The 21,449-nt window shown below is 37.9% G+C and overlaps 1 pseudogene; it reads right to left on the bottom strand.

Moving 5' to 3' along the window:
* Positions 1–6,164: 6,164 nt before the first annotated feature.
* LOC115519892 lies at positions 6,165–6,838 on the bottom strand (annotated as a pseudogene).
* Between the last annotated feature and the right edge of the window lie 14,611 nt (positions 6,839–21,449).

Below are 21,449 nucleotides of genomic sequence, written 5' to 3'. Positions count from 1 at the left end.
TACACTGTGTGTGTGTGTGTTAAACTTCCTTTTGATTATATCCAAACTTATAGTAAAATCTAGCTTAAAGGTTATAGCCTGATGGATGACTTTGAGAATGGTAGAGTAAGAACTTCCTGAAAATCTGCTCTTTTATAAACACAATGAAAGCAGTGGCAAAAATTATCAAAATCAACCTGTTCAGAATTCTGGTTATTAATTAAAGACTTGCAACAATCCAAGGAGTTTTAGTCAAGAAAAAATGGCTGAATCTCAGAAAGAACTGTGAGTTTTGTGTCATTTTAACTTGCTGTAATCCTGTCTGCCTTTCTCCAGCTTCATGATATCCTTGAAAAACAATAGCATGGGTTGTTTGGTTACTGGTATTTACAATAGCTATAAGTACCAACAGCCTACCAGCCACTGGAGGGAAGAGAACATACTTGAAACTCCTTAACAACCCCATCCCCAGGGAACTGTCATGATTTGACTGGTCTGGGAGCTTACTGAAAAGCTCCATTCTCAAGACTGTTCTTGTTTAGCCTGTGAGAGCAGCTCTATCCCTGGGGTATTTGATGAAAACAATCAGCAGCAATTATATAACATCACAGCTCCTGAGGCAGCATTTCCAGCTGGGGATAACAAGCGTTGACCACAAAACTTGAAAGGAAAAACTGGGAAATGTGATATGCACAGAGAACTTTGAAAAACTCCTATATATTTCTGGGATTCTAGAAGGTCATACCCACATTTAGGAGATATGTGAATGCCCAGGATAGACTTGGGAAAACTCTCATCTTTCACAACTAACATGCATTGAGGCTATTCACAAGCAGGAAGTGAAGGCTAAGGGAGAGTTGTAAACTGCCTATAAAGTACTGAAGTCATGCCCTAACACACATACAGAGTTCCTCAGCAAAGGCTGAGAGACTTTCTGATTCACGGCACTTAAAGAAATCTCTGTCCCATCCTTAGCTGACCACTAAGAAAATCAACTAGAGACTTCAGTGGCTGCACATGACAAAGACTACAGACCACAGAATCAGCTTAAGAAAGTCACTAAACAAACAAACAGCAACAACAAAAGGAAAGGGCAATAATCTGATTTTTAGAGTTGCCACATTATTAAGTGTCTCATTTTAACAAAAAAAAATATTATAAAACAGGGCATACATACACACACACAGAGGCTTCAGGAAATTACAGCCCATGGATGGTGGGGAGGGAGTCAGTAAAAACTACCCTAACAAAACACAGGCATTGAACTTACAAGAAAAACACTTCAATCTGCTATCTTAAACATAAAAAAAAAACCTAAACCATGTCTAAAATACTAAAGGAAAGTGTGAAAACAATACCTTACCAAATAGGGAAGAGAAAGAAAAAAATTATATAAAAATTCTGGAGTTGAAAATACAATAGCTGAAATGAAAAATTCACTAGAGGAACTTAACAATACATGAACTGACAGAAGAAAGAATCAAACATTTTCATACAGGTTAAATAAGATTATTCAGCCTGCTGAACAGAAAGAAAAAGGATAAAGAAAATGAATAATGCTTCAGAATCTGTGGGACACCATCAAATATACCAATGTATGCATAATGGGAGTCCCAGAAGGAAAAGGAGAGAAGAGGCAGAAAGAATACTTGGAGAAATAGTAAAAAAAAAAAATACCCAAATTTGATGAAAACTATTAATCTGCACATCCAAGGAGTTCAACAAACCCATGTAGAATTAAACTCAAAGAGATCCATACATACACACATTATACTCAAATTTCCAAAAAGACAAAAAGAGAATCCTGAAAGCAGCAAGAGAGAAGTTATTATAGACCAGGATTCTCAACAAGATCCACTGAGGCTAGAAAGAAATGGCATATTCAAAGTGCTGAAAGGAAAAAAAAAAACTGTCCACCAGTAATTCATATCTTCATAACTACTATTCAAAAATGAGGGAGAAATTTTAAGAGACTCTCAGATAAGCAAAAACTGAGAGAATAATTGCCAGTCAATTTACGGCCAACACCAACCCATCTTAGATTACTTACACCTCGTGACCTAATGATTGTCTTCTTGTTCCCATGATTGCTCTTTTTATGTTAGACTTGAAACACTTACATCTGTCCTTTTATTCCAAATTGAAAATTGTACTATAGTCCTAAACTTGTTTAGAATATATATATACATAAATGGGAATTGATACACACTTATTAAATGTTAATGTAGCCAAGCAGCAGATTTAAAAGTACACTTTCTCCTATTTTGAACTGAAATATGGATATAATTCTGCTTGAGTCCAGAAGCATGCCCATAATGTAATTTATACTCTCCCCCTAAATATATTTACGTATCTAGCAGGTAAGAATCAAGAGAGGTGGAAAGAAGGACTAATTACAACCATTTTCTAAAATTCACAGTGAACTTTGGTTACCTCCGAACAGTTGGTCAGGCTAGTGCACTTCAAAAAAAAAAAAAGTTCACTATTTGAGAGCTCTGAGTACAGATTCTGCTCATCTTTAGTAAGATGCTAAAAAAAAAAAAAAGAAAGAAAGAAAAGAAAGAAAAGAAAGAAAAGAAAAAGAAAAGAAAAGAAAACCCTCAAGCACTTGACTTGGAGTTCAGCACACCTGCTCACTGGGATGTGCTCAGCCTCAGTTTCATCATCAAAATATCCCTCCTATTTAAATTATTTTCTGATATCCTGGGCAATTGGCCACTTCCTCCTCTGCAGTTCCACTTCTGCTTTTACTTTCTTTAAGGACTTATCACATTATACAATAATTATCTTCCCACATAGCTGCTACCATTAGACTCTGATCTCCTCCAAAAATGACACCTCTCATGGATCTCTGTATCCCTGACCTTCAACACAGTAACCAGAAAGGGCTCAGTGAATGTTGGCTTAATGAGTTATTTAAAATAGGTAACTAAATTTTAGTCATGAATTATAGGTATAAAAGCCTATAATGGAATAACTGGGGGTCCTTAACATGACAGTTTCTATCACCAGCTACTGGTTAATAATGTTCTCTTTGATAATCCATCAAAAAATCCACTGATCATTCGTGACTATTCATACAGATTACTACTCACACATATAATGTGAGCATTTACTAGCCACATCTAGGGTACTTTACATATGCTTTATTTATTTGAATAAACATATGAAGCAGTACCCTGGAGAAACAATCAATGCTAACCTCAGCAATTTGATCACTCATGTAACTCTATGCTTGATCAGGTCCCCCACAAGTATTGCAAATAGGTGTAGATATGTCTGACTCTGAGGATGAATGGAGGTCTCCCAGGGAATGTAGTACATATTCTCAAGTAACTTTAAGCACCTGAGTTAATCATCCAATGATTCTAAACACATATACCTTATTACATAGCACAATACTTGGCACATGGTAGATTATCAATGTGTGCTATGTCAATTAATTAAATACAGTGGTCTTGATTTAAATAGTATAATTATCTCCTGAATTTTTATCTACATTTTCTCTGTTTATATTCCCTAGTCAAAGGCAGGTCCTCTCTTTCAGCACATCTTTTCAGTGAGAAAATAAATCCTTTTTCAGAATGACTTTCTATAGTTACTCCGCTTGAGATTAGTTCAGCTTCCATTGCCAGCACTTGATGTCTCAAATAGAAATCCTTTTAGTTTCCCATTTCAGAATTTGCACTGAAATAGTAACAAGCTTAATCTGATTACACAGAAATAGTATCTTTTCATTGGGCTCACAGCCATTCTGAGCTTTCTTGAATTCACTCCCAAGACTTTGCTAAATGATTTTTCTGCAAGACAATCAAAACTGCTGGTCTCCCAATTTTTCTCCAACTTTTTTCTTTTCTAAAAGCATTAGTATTTATTTTTCTACAGTCAATTATTGTTTACATTTCTTTCCCTGAGACAGACTCCTTGGCCTAACGATCTGTCACAGGAATGTTACCTTCTCTTGGCCTACTTTTAAATACTATGGAATTACCTTTTTGTCTGTGGCCAAGTAGAATTCAGTATAATCAAGAAATTGGAAAGAGAAATGCTTCTTCACACTCCTGTTAATGATGGATCATTTGGAAATAATCATACCTGTTATATGAGAAAATTCTAAACATATTTGTCTATGCAACATCTTATATGAAGTCATGTGGTAGAACATCAGTTTTTAATGTATTAGTTTGGATTGCTAGAACAAAATACTACAGGCTTGGTGGTTTAAGAAACAGACATTCTTCACAGTGCTGGGGGCTGGGAAGTCCAAGATCAAGGTTCCAGCAGATTCAGTTACAGGTGAGAGCTCTCTTCCTGGCTACATACAACTGCCTTCTCACTGTGTCTTCACATGACAGAGAGAGAGGGAGAGCAAGCCTTCTGGTGTCTCTTCTTATAAGAGCTCTAATCTCATCCATGAGGCCCTTCCCTCCAGACCTATCTAAACCTAATTATCTCCCAAAGGTCCATCTCCAATACTGTTACACTGGAGGTTAGAACTTCAATATATGAATCTTGGGGGGACACAACGTGGTCATAGATTAACATAGGCTTATAAAAAAGTTATGATTCAAACTCAGGCAAACACATTATTCCTTTAGTTATTCTCCTTTCTAGTAAATATCTTTATATATAATTCTCAAAATTTTGATCAAAATTTCTGAAACAGTAAAATTTTGAAAATGTGACTAACAACATTTGACGGATTCATTTTGTTTTAAGGAATTCCTTTTATGAATTTTATAATTCACTGGGCTTTTGAGATATCATTGTTGAAAAAATTATGAGTGGTTAAAATTAAGAGTGACAATACAAAATAAAATGAGGATATAGAAGAGTTGGAATTCTTTTTTTGCTGATGATGTACTGAAATTGGTACTCATTTATAAGAGTGACAAGTTGGAAATACTAAAAATAAAGCCCATCAACAGTAGAATGCAATTAAAAAAAATTGTGGTGCAGTCATACAATGGAATACTACACAGCAAGAAAAGAATAAACTGATATCTAGTACATGAGTCTCAAAGATGTGATCAGTGAGCAAAGCAGCTAGACAATTCATTTATATGATTTCAAAAACAGATAAAACTAATCACTGCTTATAAGCATAATAGCCATCTTTGAGAGGGGGATACTGAGTGGGAGGAGGCATGAGGGAGTCTTCTGGGGCTAGAGTGTCTATATCTTGATCTGGGTATGGATACAGGAATATGTTGGATATTAAAATTCCTCAGGTATATATTTAAGATACATGTAGTTTATGGTAGATATATTATTCCTCAATACATATTAAAAAATAATTTAAAAGAGAATTTAAAATATGATTAACAACCTGACCCGCACTTAGCCTAGCAAATGCCTAGACCAATGATAAGCCCTATGTTCCTCCAAAAGTAACTAACTGCTTTTTCCACTGACTTCTCCAAAAGATGCACTTCTGAAATTTCATACACACTGAAGCCAAATCATGACCTCAAGACTCTCTGGGAGTCTTTATCTAACTATGGAAATAATGTCCTTTTCTTACAAAATTAGATTTATTCTTTGCCACTGAGTTTCTAAACTAAGTAACCCACTGTATAGCAATCTACACATAAAGTCTGTGTCCATATATAATTTAGATCATCCAAAACAGGATGTTTGACAGTAAAAAGGAATACTGTTAATAATTACTCAGGGATAGCATTCTTAAACCAGGATTGTCTTAGGTGAACTAGATGTCTGGTCACATTTTGTACAGGTGGTAAAACTATAAAGAAAAGGAAAATATTAACACAAATTTCAGGACAGTGGTTAACCTGGATGAAGTGAGGTTGCCATGAGGTAGAAACACAGGGAATCTTCAAAATTTCTCTCTTAAACTAGATGTGTGTGTGTGTATACACATACACACATATACATATTTATTAATTTATAAATTTTTTAATATATACATATATATGTATATGTACAGTTATATATATACATGTGTTCATCTGTTGCTTTTCAAACTACATATATGCACTTATAAACTCTATAAAAAATCATTAATAAATTTTTAAATTATTATTAAAAGCAATAAAAAACCCCAAAATTAATGTAACAGGCACAGGTATTATGTTGACTTATGCTTGTCATTATGGTAAAGAGTTCAAGTCACTGATTATCGTTGGATATATCCTTTTTTTTTTTCTAACAGGAAATAGGATTTATCTGTGGGCATGAATAAGGGGGCAGTGCCAAGTTTCCCATGAGTGCAGGGCCTCCCATCTGTCCAGGAAGCCATCATGAGGGATGTATTTGACCCCAAAGTCATCTGGGATGAGCCACTTTTCAGCCATCATGTCTTCAAATTCATCTACATTAAATTTAGTAAAGCCCCACTTCTTGGTGATGTGATTTTTCTGGCAGCCAGGGAACTTGCATTTGGCCCTATGTAGGGTCTCAACCACATGTTCCTTATTCTTCAGCTTGGTAAGGATGGACATAATGACTTGATCAATATGGACTCTAGCTACTCTGCCCTGGGGGTTTCTGAAGGCACCCCACATACCTGTCTGCATGGTCCCAGCAGGAGACGACATCTTGTTGATATGGATGACTTGGAAGGGGTGGAGGCGTGCTTGAATGTGAAAGCCATCTTTTCACAACTTTTCACCATGTACTTGTTGGCACAGAGGAAGCCTCCAGGGCTTCAAAAGAGAGAGCTGTTCATATTCATCTGACACCATGTGGCCATGGTGTAAAAACTCATCACTTTTGCCTTCTTCCATTCCATATCAAAGATGTAGATCTTCACATCAGGTATATCTCTGCAGAAGTGAGACTTTGGATATGACTTGTTTGTACTATACCAGTAATACCAGACAGGGCAGTGACCCATGGCAACACCACAATCTGTGAGGGCCCGAAAGGAAAGAATTTGTTATCATTTTTTTGTAATGTCTTTGTTCAGGAAGTAATTCTTTTACACAAAAGCACTACTTCTTTGGACTATAATTAAAAAAATAAGTTTTAATATTAAAGCAGGAATTGTTCTTTGCATACAAATATGAAGAAGCTTGGGTTTATATACTACAGATATGTTATAACACAGGCAGACACTCAATTAACATTGAAGAGTAGGATGTTGAGGTGCCTGGGTGGCTCAGCTGATTGAGCCTCTGACTCTTGATTTCAGCTCAGGTCATGATCCCAGGGTCCTGGGATCAAGCTTCCACAATCAGCATGGAGCCTACTTGAGATTCTTCTCTCTCTCTCTCTCTCTCTCTCCTCTCTCTCTCTCTCTCTCTCTCTCTCTCCTTCTGCCCCTCTCCCCTGCTCATGCTCTCTAAAATTAAATTAAATTAAGCTAAATTAGTTTTTTTAAATAGAATGTTGATTTTCCTCTTCTTCTTCCATCCCTTTTCCTTGAAGATAGCGGCATGGCCAGGGGCCAAAAATGTGGCAGGATAAAGGATGTGGCAATGAGGTTGGGATACTGATTATATATACAAGGAGTTGAGCAAGTAAATACATGTATCAGTTATAATGGGAGTCAGGTTCTCAATGAAATACAAGGCAATGTTAGCTGCTAAGGTGGGAAGAACTCCTATTTTGGAGAATAGAAAAGAACTCTATTTTGGAGAATAGAAAACCAAGCATACTGGAAGGTACAAATGTCACACGGTGTTCAGTGGCCATTTGAGGTTTGTCCTTTGAACTGGTTTCTTATTGCTGCTGTAACAAATTACATAGTAGCTTAACACAAATTTATTATCTTAAATGCTAGAGGTCAAAACTCTGAAATGGGTTTTACTGGACTAAAATCAACATGTCAGCAAAACCACACTCCTTCTGGAAGCTCTAGGAGAAAATCTATTTCCTTACATTTTCCAGCTTCTAGAGGCTGCCTGAATTCTTTGATCATGATCCCTCCCCCCACCCCCCCCTTCAAAGCTAACAGTGTAGCATCAAATCTTTGACCTATTTTCACTGCCACGTCTCCTACTCTGCCATGCCTCAGTCATCACATCACATCACCTTCTCTGATTTGAGACATGGACATCTTTGGTGGAGAGGATTATTCTTTCTACATGCTAGGACTCTGAAGTGAGAACAGTAAAAAAAAAAAAGTTTCACTTTTCTACAGCTGCTAGGGGGGAAAGGGAAGCAGGAAACAGAGGATTTGGTTTTACCAGTATTGTAATTCTATCAACCCTGGAGAGAGAAAGGGAACAAAAGTAATTCTAGTGATGGATCTTAGAATCTTAAGCCAGATAGGAAAGGAAGAGAAACCTGGTGGAGGTGGAAGAGAGGACTGTTAATGAGTAAGGCCAATGGGCTAAAGATCTCAATAAGGTCAAAGAATCACTGAATGAGATGTCTATAATAGACTAGTGGATGCAAGGAGTCAAGATTTCAGCAGTATCCATTCCTGTTGTGGATGAGGTCACAGGTGTGACCACAGGAAGAGACAGCTGAGGTAGGACAAAAGAACAGTCAGTGGATGCAAGTGTGTCACTTCCAGTTACTCTAGGAAAGCTGCAAAAAGGAAACTCATCAAATAAACAGGGCAAGGCGGAAGTTTATCAACAAATGCAGCCCATGGAGTCAGAGTAAAAAAAAAAGAAAAATTAAGGCTGAGTTTTCAAATCCTGTACATTTGGCTTATTAGAAAAGCCAAAACCAAATTGGGTATTATTAGAAAGTCAAGATCATTCTGTGCTAGATCTTTTTCATGGGCTACTAGTAATCTGGGTTAGTGTAATGAGCTAAATTTTATCCCCCAAAATTCATGTGTTGAAGCCCTAACCTCTAGTACCTCTAAACGTGACTATATTTGGAGATTGGGCCTTCAAATTGGTGATTAAGTTAGAATGAGGCCAATGGACTGGGCTCTAACCCCATGTAACTGGTGTCCTTATGAGAGAAGGAAATTTGGACACCCAAAAAGAGAAAACAACAAGGATGCACTTGCACAGAGGAATGACCATGTGAGGACACACGGAGTAGACAAGCATCTATCTGCGAGTTGAGGACACAGGTCTCAGGAGACACCAAACCTGACACCTTGACTGTGGACTTCAAAGCCTCCACAACTGTGAGAAATTCCTGTTGCTAAGCCATTTAGTCCGTGGTATTTGGTATGGCAGCCCTAGCAAACTAATGTACCTAATTTGTTTTAAGTATTATTACTTAGAAAATGTTCCTAATTTTAACAGTACCTTAGAAATCTTTTTCTATCTGGAAAATTCTTTTTTAGGATCTCAGAATTCATTCCATCTTCCTTCATCTTGGATTCTCTGAATCTTAATGAAGAGGGCAGTGAGGAGTACTCATGTGGACAGAGGAGAGGTCGCCAACTCCCCATTCGCCACCAGACTCTGCTTCGATCTGCATGGAAGCAGGCTTGGTACATGGAGACTATGTTGTGAAACGCTCATCGGCAAGAACACACACCAAGTCTTTTCCACAGTCTGTTCCTGGAAAAGTTTGAGTGCAAGCTGGCAGTAATTTAAGAGCAACCCAGGAGTCCAAGTTCTTTTCTGCCTTCCTTTTACCACATGTCTGCCTTGTGGCAACTGATTTTCCATTGGCAGGCAGACAGAGGTTTTGTCATATTTGAGTTAAGGTGTTCCTGCTAAAACATCCAGGAAAACAGCAGGCATAGAAGAAGAGGTTGTACAGGCCTAAGCAGCAAGAAGTGAAACATGAAAAGTAAACATTCTATAAAAGATGGTTTAGCAAGATGACCCACATTGTACTACAAAGACATTAAAGAGGCAATTTTATCTATTTGGAAATATTATAATGGGAACATAATTTCTGTAGTTCAACTTTTGCTTCTTAGCTAGCTACCATGCCATTAATTTGTGGATATCTTCCTACACTTTCTGATCTTAAAGTATTTATAGAAACTACCAAACTTTTGGCCACCAAGCAACTTGTGGAGTTCCTGTAGAAAAGAGAGAGAGAGAGAGAGTGGAAACTGGTCAGTAAACACAAGCTGAGTGAAAGTCTTGGTGTTGTTTATTTCCCATGTCACCAATCTGACTCATCGCTGGTAGCAGAAACCTTTTGTAAGGATATGCATCTGGTGCACTCAGTTGAAGCAAGCCACCTGCATGGTTCACTGTGACAACCTTGAGCACATCTGCAGCGCCCATCAGATAGCACACTCCATCTTTATGGTGTCCCATGAGGCTTTCCCGCTATTGCACCAGCTAATGCAGCAGGTACAGGGTGGATGCGTTCATCTAGAACATGTCTGGATGCTCCATTTGATGACCAAGAGTTTGTGTATAAACAGGAGTCCTGCCACAAATGACTCCCATTGCCAAAAACATGGCAAGAGAAGTGCGTGCATTAGAATGCTTTCAGCACAAAGGGATGTGTGCGTGTATTTTTAAACAAACAACAGAGTTAAAGGAATAATTATTGTTTCTGCCCCCTTCACGTTAGAGTCTCCTGCACTATGAAAAAACAACCAATCTTAATATATTACATAAAATCATAGAACCTAAACCCTTCATTTTATAAAATGAGGCCCAAAGACTATCCAATGTCACATGGAAAGTCACGATGATTTCTTAATATTTGATTAAACATACTTGCTACAAGTTCATAGGCCCTATGTCCCACAAGTTCTGATTCAATGAGCCTTTGTAAATCTACATTTTATGTGTAAAATCCATTTTAACAAATACCCTTGGTAACTCTATGCAGGTGAGACACACTGGGATAATGAAGGTCAAGTCGTTGGTCAAGTCAGTGGTCTCTCCAGGGACAGCAAGCTACTTGTGGTTTCAATAGCCCAAATATCTCTTGTTACACATAGCTTCACAATACTACTCTTGTTAAAATCATAAATCTTTGGAACTCATGTTGGACCATATCTGTCCATATCTGACATATAGTGTGGCTCACAGCCAACTAAGTTTATATTTATTTATTCAGAAAGAAATAAAGAGATATTAAAAATAAGTATTTTATTTACAAAAGTATGAAATCATAGTGATAAAATAGGAAGCACTTGCAACACTAGAAGAACTGCATTAAAGCAAATGTCTTTTAAACAGACAAAGTTGGAGTTGAAAAATGTTTCCCCTTCTTCCTCCAAGCCCCAGATTTAACCAGTGTCAACTGATCAGCATAGGAAGGGACAACAGGGCAGGGGGAGGGGGCTGGTGTGAGACAAAGGAAGGACACTAACCCAGGAGTTGGCCAATGTGGCTATTGACTTCAGCTGTTTTACTAGGTAAATCAGGGTTTGATTTACTCTTTTGTTGATCATCCAAGACCAGTATTTGGCAAACATTTTCTATAAAAGGTCAGATAGTAAGCACTATTTTAGACTTTACAGGACAAGATCTCTGTTGCAACTATTCAACACTGCTGTGACAGTGAGAAAGCAGACACAGACAGTATGTAAATAAATGACACAGCTGTGTTTCAATAAAATTATTTACAACAATAGGAATAGCCAGAACCTGAGGTCTAGACTTAACATGATAGATAAAATGTTAACATACATCAAATTTAAAGGCATATCATAACATAATGTAGCCATTACATTGTAAAGAACACATACACACAAAATTGAGGAAATATTATTCTAGTATTCTAAAAGTATCATCCAATTAAGCAAAAAGTCTCTCATCCCTTTGATGAACCAACGAAGTTCTAATATACATCAAAGCTGTTTCACTTTCATCTTATTTGCCAACATATATAAAAATATCAACAGACATAAGGGCACCTGGGTGGCTCAGACAGTTTAAGCGTCTGACTTCAGCTCAGGTCATGATTTCACAGTTCAAGGTTTTGAGCCCCGCATCGGCCTCTGTACTGACAGCTCAAAGCCTGCTTCAGATTCTGTGTCTCCCTCTCTCTCTGCCCCTTCTCCACTCATGCTCTCTCTGTCTCTCAAAAATAAACACACAGAAAATTATTTAAAAAAATATCAACAGACAGATATGCCAGAACCACACTTGTTAAAAATAAATATATCCATTCTGAATCAATGTGTCTCTAATTTTTTGGTCAGATATAAAAATAATGCTTAAAATTAGTTGACATATAATCACTTAGATTCTTTTCTTCATTTTCTTTCTCTTCATTTTTAAATATTAGCACTAGCACTTATCTCTAGTACTTATTTTGCTAATTTACTTTACAGATTTGGATTCTTTGATCAAGAAATACCAGAAAAATTCAACCTGTCTTCAAATGTTAAGAAAGTCTCCTGGCTTGCATGACTGGAAGTCTAGAAGACTGAACAGATTTCAGAGTTGACATTATCTGTGTCTCTGGCTCCCTGCTGTTCTCCCTCTGGTATGTGTGGCTTCCTACTGAGGCTGGATATGAAATGACTACAGAACTTCTGGGCCACACAACAACCAGAAGAAAACAGAAAACTCCCAGATTAGGAAGAATGCACTTTCCCCATCATCTTCAGCAAACCTCTCCTGGATGCTTATTGGCACAGATTGAGTCATATGACAATTTCTAAACCAATCTTAGGCAAGGGGGATAGGTTTAAACACAGACCTACCCTGGAGCTTGGGTGAAATCAGCTTCCACTGAGACATGTCGACTGAGTCGAGCATGGTTGGACACCTTAACAAAGGGATAAGGGAGTAGATGAATAATAAAAGATCACTGAAGATAACCACTACTGTTTATTTTCCATTTAGCTTTTCTGTCAGTCAGTTCTTACTCTCTCTCAGCTTGCATCTCAAAGGAGAAGTCTTTTGAACCCTTTAGTAGAAAGTTGCTCAAAAAGTTTACAACTTGAATAATTGAAAATAGTTTCAGATACTTAACTGTGAACGTGTTAATCAGAGCAAGCAAAAAAACTTGAAACAAACTAAATGTTTAGCAATGTGGAAATTATAGCATTGAAATGTTACAAATACATTTGATGTGGTAAGTCATAAAATACTGAACAGAGGAAAAGGCATATTGTAAAATAGGATTTTAGTGTCAAACAATAAAACAAAGACTACCAGAGCCTTAAAAGAAAAACAAAAAACAAAAAACAAGTTGTATCTATAATCTTCCCAGGCAGGGGATCCTAAGGTAGTAAAGAAATCATTGAGCAATTGAGCAGTGTGTTGACAGGGGAGAATGAGGTGTTTTAAATGCAAAAAAAAAAAAAAAATCTACTGAATAAGCACTGAAAATGAGTCCACTGCCTGTAAACAATTGATAACAACAAACCCCACAGCTCACTGATCAGGGTCTTCAATTAGTTCCAGGGTCAAAGTTCATAGTCTTTAATGAACTTCAACTAGTCAGAGCCAGTTGTGATTAAATACAGAATTCAATTGTGATATTTCCTTATATAAGTGTAATGTTCCTTTTATATCACTATCAACCTATGGCCATCAATATCCATCCAGGTGCACAGGAATCACACTAGCATTTAAAAGAATTTAAATTTAAATCAGAGAACTGTATATGCAGGTGATGAAATAGTTGAGAAATTAGGGGGAAATGAGATGACATATTAGCAAGAGCAGGAAACCACTACCCAGACCCTAGGCTATAAGGACAAAGGGAAGGTGGTAATAGTATAGCCCAAAGACCAAGGTCGGCTGATGGAAATTAGGACATTATCAGTCCTGTGACACAGAAACTGGAGGAGGTGTTGCTCAAGGCAGAGAGAAGGGGCTAAAACATCCTGGCTTCTCCTTTTCTTCCTGCCTCCAAACTCATGAAGGTTTCTCATTGGCCAAGCCTTGATGAAAGCTAGATGATATGGCAATGGGGGAACACAGGAAGTGCTGTCTGCACTGGACATCCCATCCTTCATATATAGAGAGAAGAAGGAATATAGCTGGTTGAAAATAATTCAGGCCTGGTACAGAGAACCTGTCAATAAACATGTATGCAAATGTACATTTGCAAAGATGCTTCTAGAAGGCTCTCAACATGGAAGAATATTAACCATTTTTTTCTGATTATAGCGTTTTTTTCTATTGTATTTTCTGATTTTCCTTTAGTAAGTATGCATTATTAAAGTTATTTTTTTAATGTTACAAGTTATTTTTAAGAACGTGTATTAAAAATGGAAGTAATTATTGGAAACATTTAGCCAACAAATCACTGCTGCTTTCATAAATCTTCAATATTGTTATTCATGTCCATGTTGTCTGGAGGGCATGTACATGTAATCCATCATAAGAAATAAAGTCAGAGTCTTCAGAGTGGAATGTTTATAAGGACAAACAATTCTTCTTTTTGCTATTGTTAACTGCCTCTCACAACAAAACATAAATATATTATTGTGCTAACAATCAACTCCTTACTTTTAGCAAGGCTCCCATATCCTACAGGGGTAAGGAGTAGAAGTAAAGAAGTGAGTAAAGGAAAGAAAATCTCATTCTGTCACAGTTCTAGTGTTTCAAATATTTTCTCTATCTGTGACAGTGTGCAAGTGACAGAAAGGTGGTGGACAAAATTCCTTTAATGTACTTAAAGAAGACACCTCACTGCACAGGAAGATACAGATAGGGAATTACACAGCAGCATGTCCAAGCTTCCAAATGCCCATGAATACCTCCATGATAACAGGAGGGAAGACAGGATGGAATCCAGTGGGCTCTTTGAGGGAGATCTTGCCATCCTCACAGATTTTTTATAATTGCATGGTCCTGCCTAATACCTGCAGATTCTGGCCCCCTGTTTGCCTGTCGAGGCTAAGAGACCAGATGAACTTAAATTTTCCTGGCATCCCACCCCCTGATACAATGTACATCAAACTTTGTTGCCATTAAAATTACCTGGGGAGTGTTTTTATTACCAATACCAGAGCCTCATGCCTAGAAATTGTGAGTAGATGAGTCTTGTGTGAACTAGAGCAGCTGCAGTTTTACACACTTGTTAGTTACAGCCAGAGTTGAAGATCACAACCCAGAGAGAACCAGGCCCAGATCTACCAGGAGTTATTTCTGAAAGTGCTTCTTAATATATATATGGAAGTCTTCCTGGGAAGATGGTAGAGTAGGAGGATCCTAAGCTCACCTCATGCCACAGATACAACTAGATAACACCCATATCGATGTAAAAAAAACCAGAAAACAACCCAAAGAGGGAAAGAACAGACTCTCCACAGCTCAATGTATAGAAGAGCCATATCAAAGAGTAGGAGAAGGGCAGAGATGTGGCCAGGAGCTAAATGGACCCATGGGGCCGTCTATAGGAAGGAGAGATACCACAGGTATGGAAAGGGGAGAGAGCCACTCCAGGCATCCCAGGCATGGAGAGCCTACAGGGAGAAGACAAATCCCCATAACATTTGGCTTTGAAATCCAGAGGAGCTGAATTTCATGGGCTTTTATAATCAGTAGGGCTTAACATCTTGAACTTTAAAAATCAGCAGGCTCAGCTCTGGGAAAGCAGAGAGGGTGAGAGGAAACTAAGTCCCTGACTTTAAAGAGATAGTACAACAAACAGCCCCATGGAGATACAGCATAGGAGGAGCACTTCCGAAAATGCCTGGGGTATACAGGAAAGAAATTTGTTCACTAATCTCAGAGCACGTGCTGGAGGGGCAAAGATCTTTGGGAGACTTCTCCAGGAAAAAAGGAACTGGCAAATGCCATTTATATCCACTTCCTACCATCACCTAAACACATAGACCCCTGTGGTAACCAGCCAAGCAACAACACCGTCCATCTAACTTGCTAACACCACTTAGTCTGCTCTGTGTGCTTCTGCAGATCTGCGCCTTCCAACCTGGCATGCTTTGGTCCCTGTGTCTCCTGAAGACCTGCCCCTCCAATAGGACATTGGCTAGAGTTTATCCAAAGCAGTGCCACAAGCCTGGCAGGGTACAAGCAGCCCTTAAAGGGGCCAGCACCACTCCAAAGTAACTCCTACCCTGGAGAGAAGGGAGGATAACAACACATGACACACACACACCAGTCCAACTGAGGCCCCACTAGTGGGCTGGGGGCAGACATGTGGTCTGACTTCAGGCTGCACCCACCAACAAAACTTCTCAGGGCACAACACAGGGAAAGCACCCCGTAGTTTGGTGCCACACATCTCAGGCAAATGCCTGGTCTGACTCAATTCAAACTCATGATGACTTACTGACAACACAGGGACCAAATGTTGCCCACAACAGGCAAAGAGAGCCACTGCAGACAACAGGGATGAAGGCAAAAGCGGCTCAGCCACAATAGTAGGGTACTCATGCAACGCATAAGAGACATCCCTGAAACACCAGATTGTAGTGAACAGGGGACAGTGCACTGCAGAAGATGTAGCTGACTACTCTAATACATAGAAACAGAGAGCTAGATAAAATGAGGAGACAGAGGATTATGTCCCAAATATCACAGCAAGAGGCCTAAACAATGTAGATAAGTAATATCTCTGATGGAAAATTTAAAGTAAAGGTCATAAAGATACTCACTGGACTTGAGAAAAGAGTGGAGGACCGCAGTGAAACCCTTAATAAAGAGACATAAAAAGAACCAGTCAGAGATGAAGAACTCAATAACCGAAACAAGAAATACACTAGATGGGCTGGAGGAGGCAGGGAAGATGGTGGAGTAGGAGAATCCTAAACTTGCCTCATCTCATACAACTAGATAACATTCACATTGGCATAAATAACCCAGAATATGACCCCGAGACTGGCAGAACAAACTCCACAACTAAAGGTAGAGAAAAGGCCACATCGAAGAAAGTAAGAAAGGTGAAGATGAGATTTGAGAGTGAAACAGACTGTATCCATCCACAGTGGGGAGGGAGCCAATAGTGCAGAGAAAGGTGAAAAACAGACTCTCACTGGGGATACTGAATGGGAAGGTGAATCCCTATAACGTTTATCTTGGAAAGCAAGAGGGACCAAATCTCATGAGTTCTTACAACCAGTGAGACAAAGGCTGGAATTTTAAAAATTGAAGGGTTCTACTCTGGGAGAACCTGGATGGCATTAAGAAGTGGAGTTCTCACCCTTAAAGAGACAGCATGACAAAGAGCCAGAAGAGATAAAGCAGTTTGAAAAATGTCTGGGGCAGAGGCACTTGTGTGGCTCAATTGGTTAACCGTCTGACTCTTGATTTCAGCTCAGGTCATGGTCCCAGGGTCATGAGATTGAGCCCTGCATCAGGCTCCATGCTAAGCATGGAGCTTGCTTGGAATTCAATTCATTCTCTCTCTCTCTCTCTCTCTCTCTCTCGCTCTCTCTCTCTCTCTCTCTCTTTCTCTCTCTCTCTCTCACCCTCTCCCTCTCTCTCTCTGCTCGTCCCCTGCTTGTATGTGTGCTCTCTCTCAAAATAAATAAATAAACATTTAAAAATAAATAAAATAAAATAAAATAAAATAAAATAAAATAAAATGTGAAAAATGTGTAGGACAGACTGGAGAGAAAGTCATTTACTCATCTTAGAGCATGCCCCAGAGAGGCAGGCATCTGGGGAGACCCCTCCAGAAAAGGAACTGGTGGCACTGTTTTCCTCCCCCAGCCCCCAGTATAAACATGTGGACACCTGCAGGAACCAGTGCAGTGTCAACATTCACTACCTAACTTGTACACCAAGGCCTGGCCCCACACTTCAGCAGATCTACCCTTCCCAGTCATGCTTTCCCTGGTGCTGCAAACCCCTTCCCCCAGAAGACCAGTGGAACCCTACCAACACCTCATTTCCTGGCCCGTGTGTTTTACTGGACCTCAGTTTTGTAAATGACAATCCTCATTTCCAAACAGACCAGAGCACACTTTATTAAAATGTGCCCCACCTGGCTGGGGACCAAACACTGCCCACAACAAGCATAGAGAGCCATGGCAGACAAATGGACTAAAGAAAAAAGTAGCCAGGACTCAACAGCAGGGCACAGACAGCACACATAGGAGACACTCTCTGAAATGCTAGGTCCTGGGGAACAGGAGACACTGCAGTGCAGGGCACTACAGGATATCTTCCTCATAAAGCCGTTACCTTCAAGAATAGGAGACAAAGCTGACTTTCCTAACACATAGAAACAGACACAGAGAGGTAGACAATATGAAGAGATGGAGGAATATGTCCCAAATGAAAGAACAGGACAAAACCATAGTAAGAGATCTAAGTGAAACAGATACAAGTAATATTCCCAATAGAGAATTTAAAGTAATGATCATAAGATACTCACTGGACTTGAGAAAAGAGTGGAGGAGATCAGTGAGACCATTATAAAGAGATAAAAAAAAAGAACCAATCAGAGATGAAGAACAAAATAAATGAAATTAAAAATACACTTGATGGAATAAATGGCAGGCTAGAGGAAACAGTGGAACAAAATAATGACCTGGAAGACAGAATAATGGAAAGTAATCAAGCTGAGCAAATGAAAGAAAAAGGAATTATGCAAAATGGGAATAGATTTAAAGAACTCAGTGACTCCATCAAGCACAGTAACATTTGCATGACAGGGATCACAGAAAGAAGAGAGAAAAAGGGGGACTAAAATTTTATTGAAGAAATAACAGCTGAAAACTTCCCTAATCTGGGAAATAAAGCATAAATCTAGATCCAGGAGGCACAGAGAGACCCCCCCCCCAAAAAAAATCAACCCAAGGCGGTCCACACCAAAACACACAGTAATTAAAATGGCAAAAAGTCATGATAAAAAAAATTAATGCAGGAGAAGACAGTTACATACAAGTGAAACCCTGTAAGGCTATCAGTGGATTTTCAGGCAAAACTTTATTGCCCAGAAGGGAGTGGCATGATCTATTCAAAGTGCTGAGTGGGAAGAGTCTGCAGCCAAGATATTCTATCCAGCCAGGCTATCATTCAGAATAGAGATAAAAGTTTCTCAGACAAAAAAAACTAAAGGACTTCATGACCACTAAACCAGCCCTACAAGAAATATTAAAGGGGACTTTTCAAGTGTAAAGACCATAACTGAGAGTAGAAAAAGTTGCAAGCAAAAATGGTAAAAATAAGCATATCTGTAAAAATCAGTCAAGGGATTCACAAAATAAAAAGGATGTAAAACAGGATACAATATCCTAAAATGTGGAGGGTGAGAGGACTAAAGAATGGGTTCACAATTAAGCAGTCATCAACTTAATATTGACTGCTATATACAGAAGATATTATATATAAACTGAATGGTAACCACAAATCAAAAACCCACTGATAGATATGCAAAGAATAAAGAGAAAGGAATCTATGTATGTCACTACAAAAAGCCAACAAACCATGAAAAACAGCAAGAGAGGAAAGGACTGGAGAGAAAGTACAAAAAACAACCAAAACAATACCAAACTAACAATATATACATATCTATCAATAATTAATTTGAATGTAAATGGACTAAAAACTCCAATCAAAAGACATAGGATTATGGAATGAATAAAAAAGCAAAACCCATCTATATGCTGCCTACAAGAGACTCATTTGAGACCCTTTAGACATATGCAGAATAAAAGTGAAGGGATGGAAAAGCATTTATAATGCAAATTCAAGTGAAAGAAACTTGGTAGCATACTACATTGAACAAAATAGACTTTAAAACAAAGACTATAACAAGAGACAAAGAAAGACACCATATAGTCATAAAGGGAACAACCCAACAAGAAGATATAACAACTGTAAATATTTATGCACCCAACAATAAAGCACCCAAATACACAGAACAGTGAAAACCTAACAACAGAACTAATTGATAGCAATACAATAATAGTAGACTTTGACATCCCACTTAGATTAATGGACAGATCATCCAAACAGACAATCAACAAGGAAACAGGGGCTTTGAATGACACACTGGGCCAGATTGGCTTAACAGATATATTCAGAATGTTCCAGCCTAAAACAGCAAGATACACATTCTTTTAAGTGCTCATGGAACATTCTCCAGAATAAATCACATATTAGACCACAAAACAAGTCTCAACAAATTCAAAAAAATTGAAGTCATACCATGCAACTTTTCTGATCACACACAATGAAACTAGAAATCATCCACAAGAAAAAATCTGGAATGAGCACAAATATAAGGAGGTTAAATAATGTTACTAAATAATGAATGGGTCAAGCAAGAAATCAAAGAAGAAATTTAAAAAAATACATGGAGACAGATGAAGATGAAAACACTAAGGTCCAAAATCTTTGGGATGCAGTAAAATTGGTTCTAAGAGGAAGTTTATACCAATACAGGCTTACCTAAGAAATAAGAAAAATCTCAAAAAAAACCTTAATCCTACACCTAAAGAAGCTAGTAATAGAGCAAACCAAGTCCCAAACAGTAGAAGGAAGACAATAAAGATTAGAGAAGAAACAATGAAATAGAAACTAAGAAAATAGAACAGATTAGTGAAACCAGATGTTTTTGAAAAGGTCAACAAAATTGATATACATTTAGACAGACTCATCAAAAAAACATGATATAGGATTAAAAACACAATAATAAATTAAAGAGGAGAAATAACAACTGACACCACAAAATACAAAGGATTATAAGAAAATATTATAAAAAATTGTATGCCAAAAAATTAGACAACCTAGAAGAAGCAGATAAATTCCTAGAAACATACAACCTCCCCAAACTGAATTAGAAAGAAAAAGAAAATTTGAACAGACTATTGCCAGCAATGAAATTTCAGTAGTAATAAAAACCTCCCAACTAGTAAAAGTCCAGGACTAGATGACTTCACAGGTAAATTCATTTAAGGAGAGTTAATACCTACTCTTCTCAAACTATTCCAAAAAAACAGAGGAGAAAGGAAAGCTTCCAAATTCATTCTATGAGGCCAGCATTACGCTGATACCAAAACCAAGTAAAATAGCACTACAAAGAAGAAAGACAAAGAAAGAAAGAAAGAAAGAGAAAGAAAAGAAAAGAAAGAAAGAAAAGAAAAAAGAAAGAAAGAAAGAAAGAAAGAAGAAAGAAGAAAGAAAGAAAGAAAGAAAAGTACAGGCCAATCTCTCTCATTAACATAAGAACAAAAATCCTCAGCAAAATATTAGCAAACCAAATCCAACATACCTTAAAAGTAATCATTCACTATTATCAGTGGGATTTATTCCTTGGATGCAAGGGTGATTCAATATCTGCAAACCAATCAACATGATCCATCACATCAATAAGAGAAAGGATAAAAACCATATGATCATTTCAGTAAATGCAGAAAAAGCGTTTGACAAAATACAACATATTCATGATTTAAAAAAAAAAAAACCTAAAACAAAGTAGATTTAGAGAAACATACCTCAGCGTAATCAAGGCCATATATGAAAAACCCACAACTAGCGTCATACCCAGTGGTGGAAAACATCTTTTCCCTAAGATCACGAACAAGACAAGGATGTCTACTCTCACCATTTGCATTCAACATAGTACTAGATATCCTAGCTATAGCAATCAGACAAGAAAAAGAAATAAAGGCATCCAAATTGGTAAGGAACAAGTAAAATTTTCACTGTTTGCAAATGACATTACATACAAAATACCCTAAAGACTCCATCAAAAACTACTAACTGATAGAATTCAGATAGTCACAGGAT

The sequence above is a fragment of the Lynx canadensis genome, chromosome C1 (genome assembly GCF_007474595.2).
Source record: "Lynx canadensis isolate LIC74 chromosome C1, mLynCan4.pri.v2, whole genome shotgun sequence".
Classification (NCBI taxonomy): Eukaryota; Metazoa; Chordata; class Mammalia; order Carnivora; family Felidae; genus Lynx; species Lynx canadensis.
The sequence above is the reverse complement of the archived record's forward strand: the minus strand, read 5'-3'. Positions and strand labels throughout refer to the sequence as shown.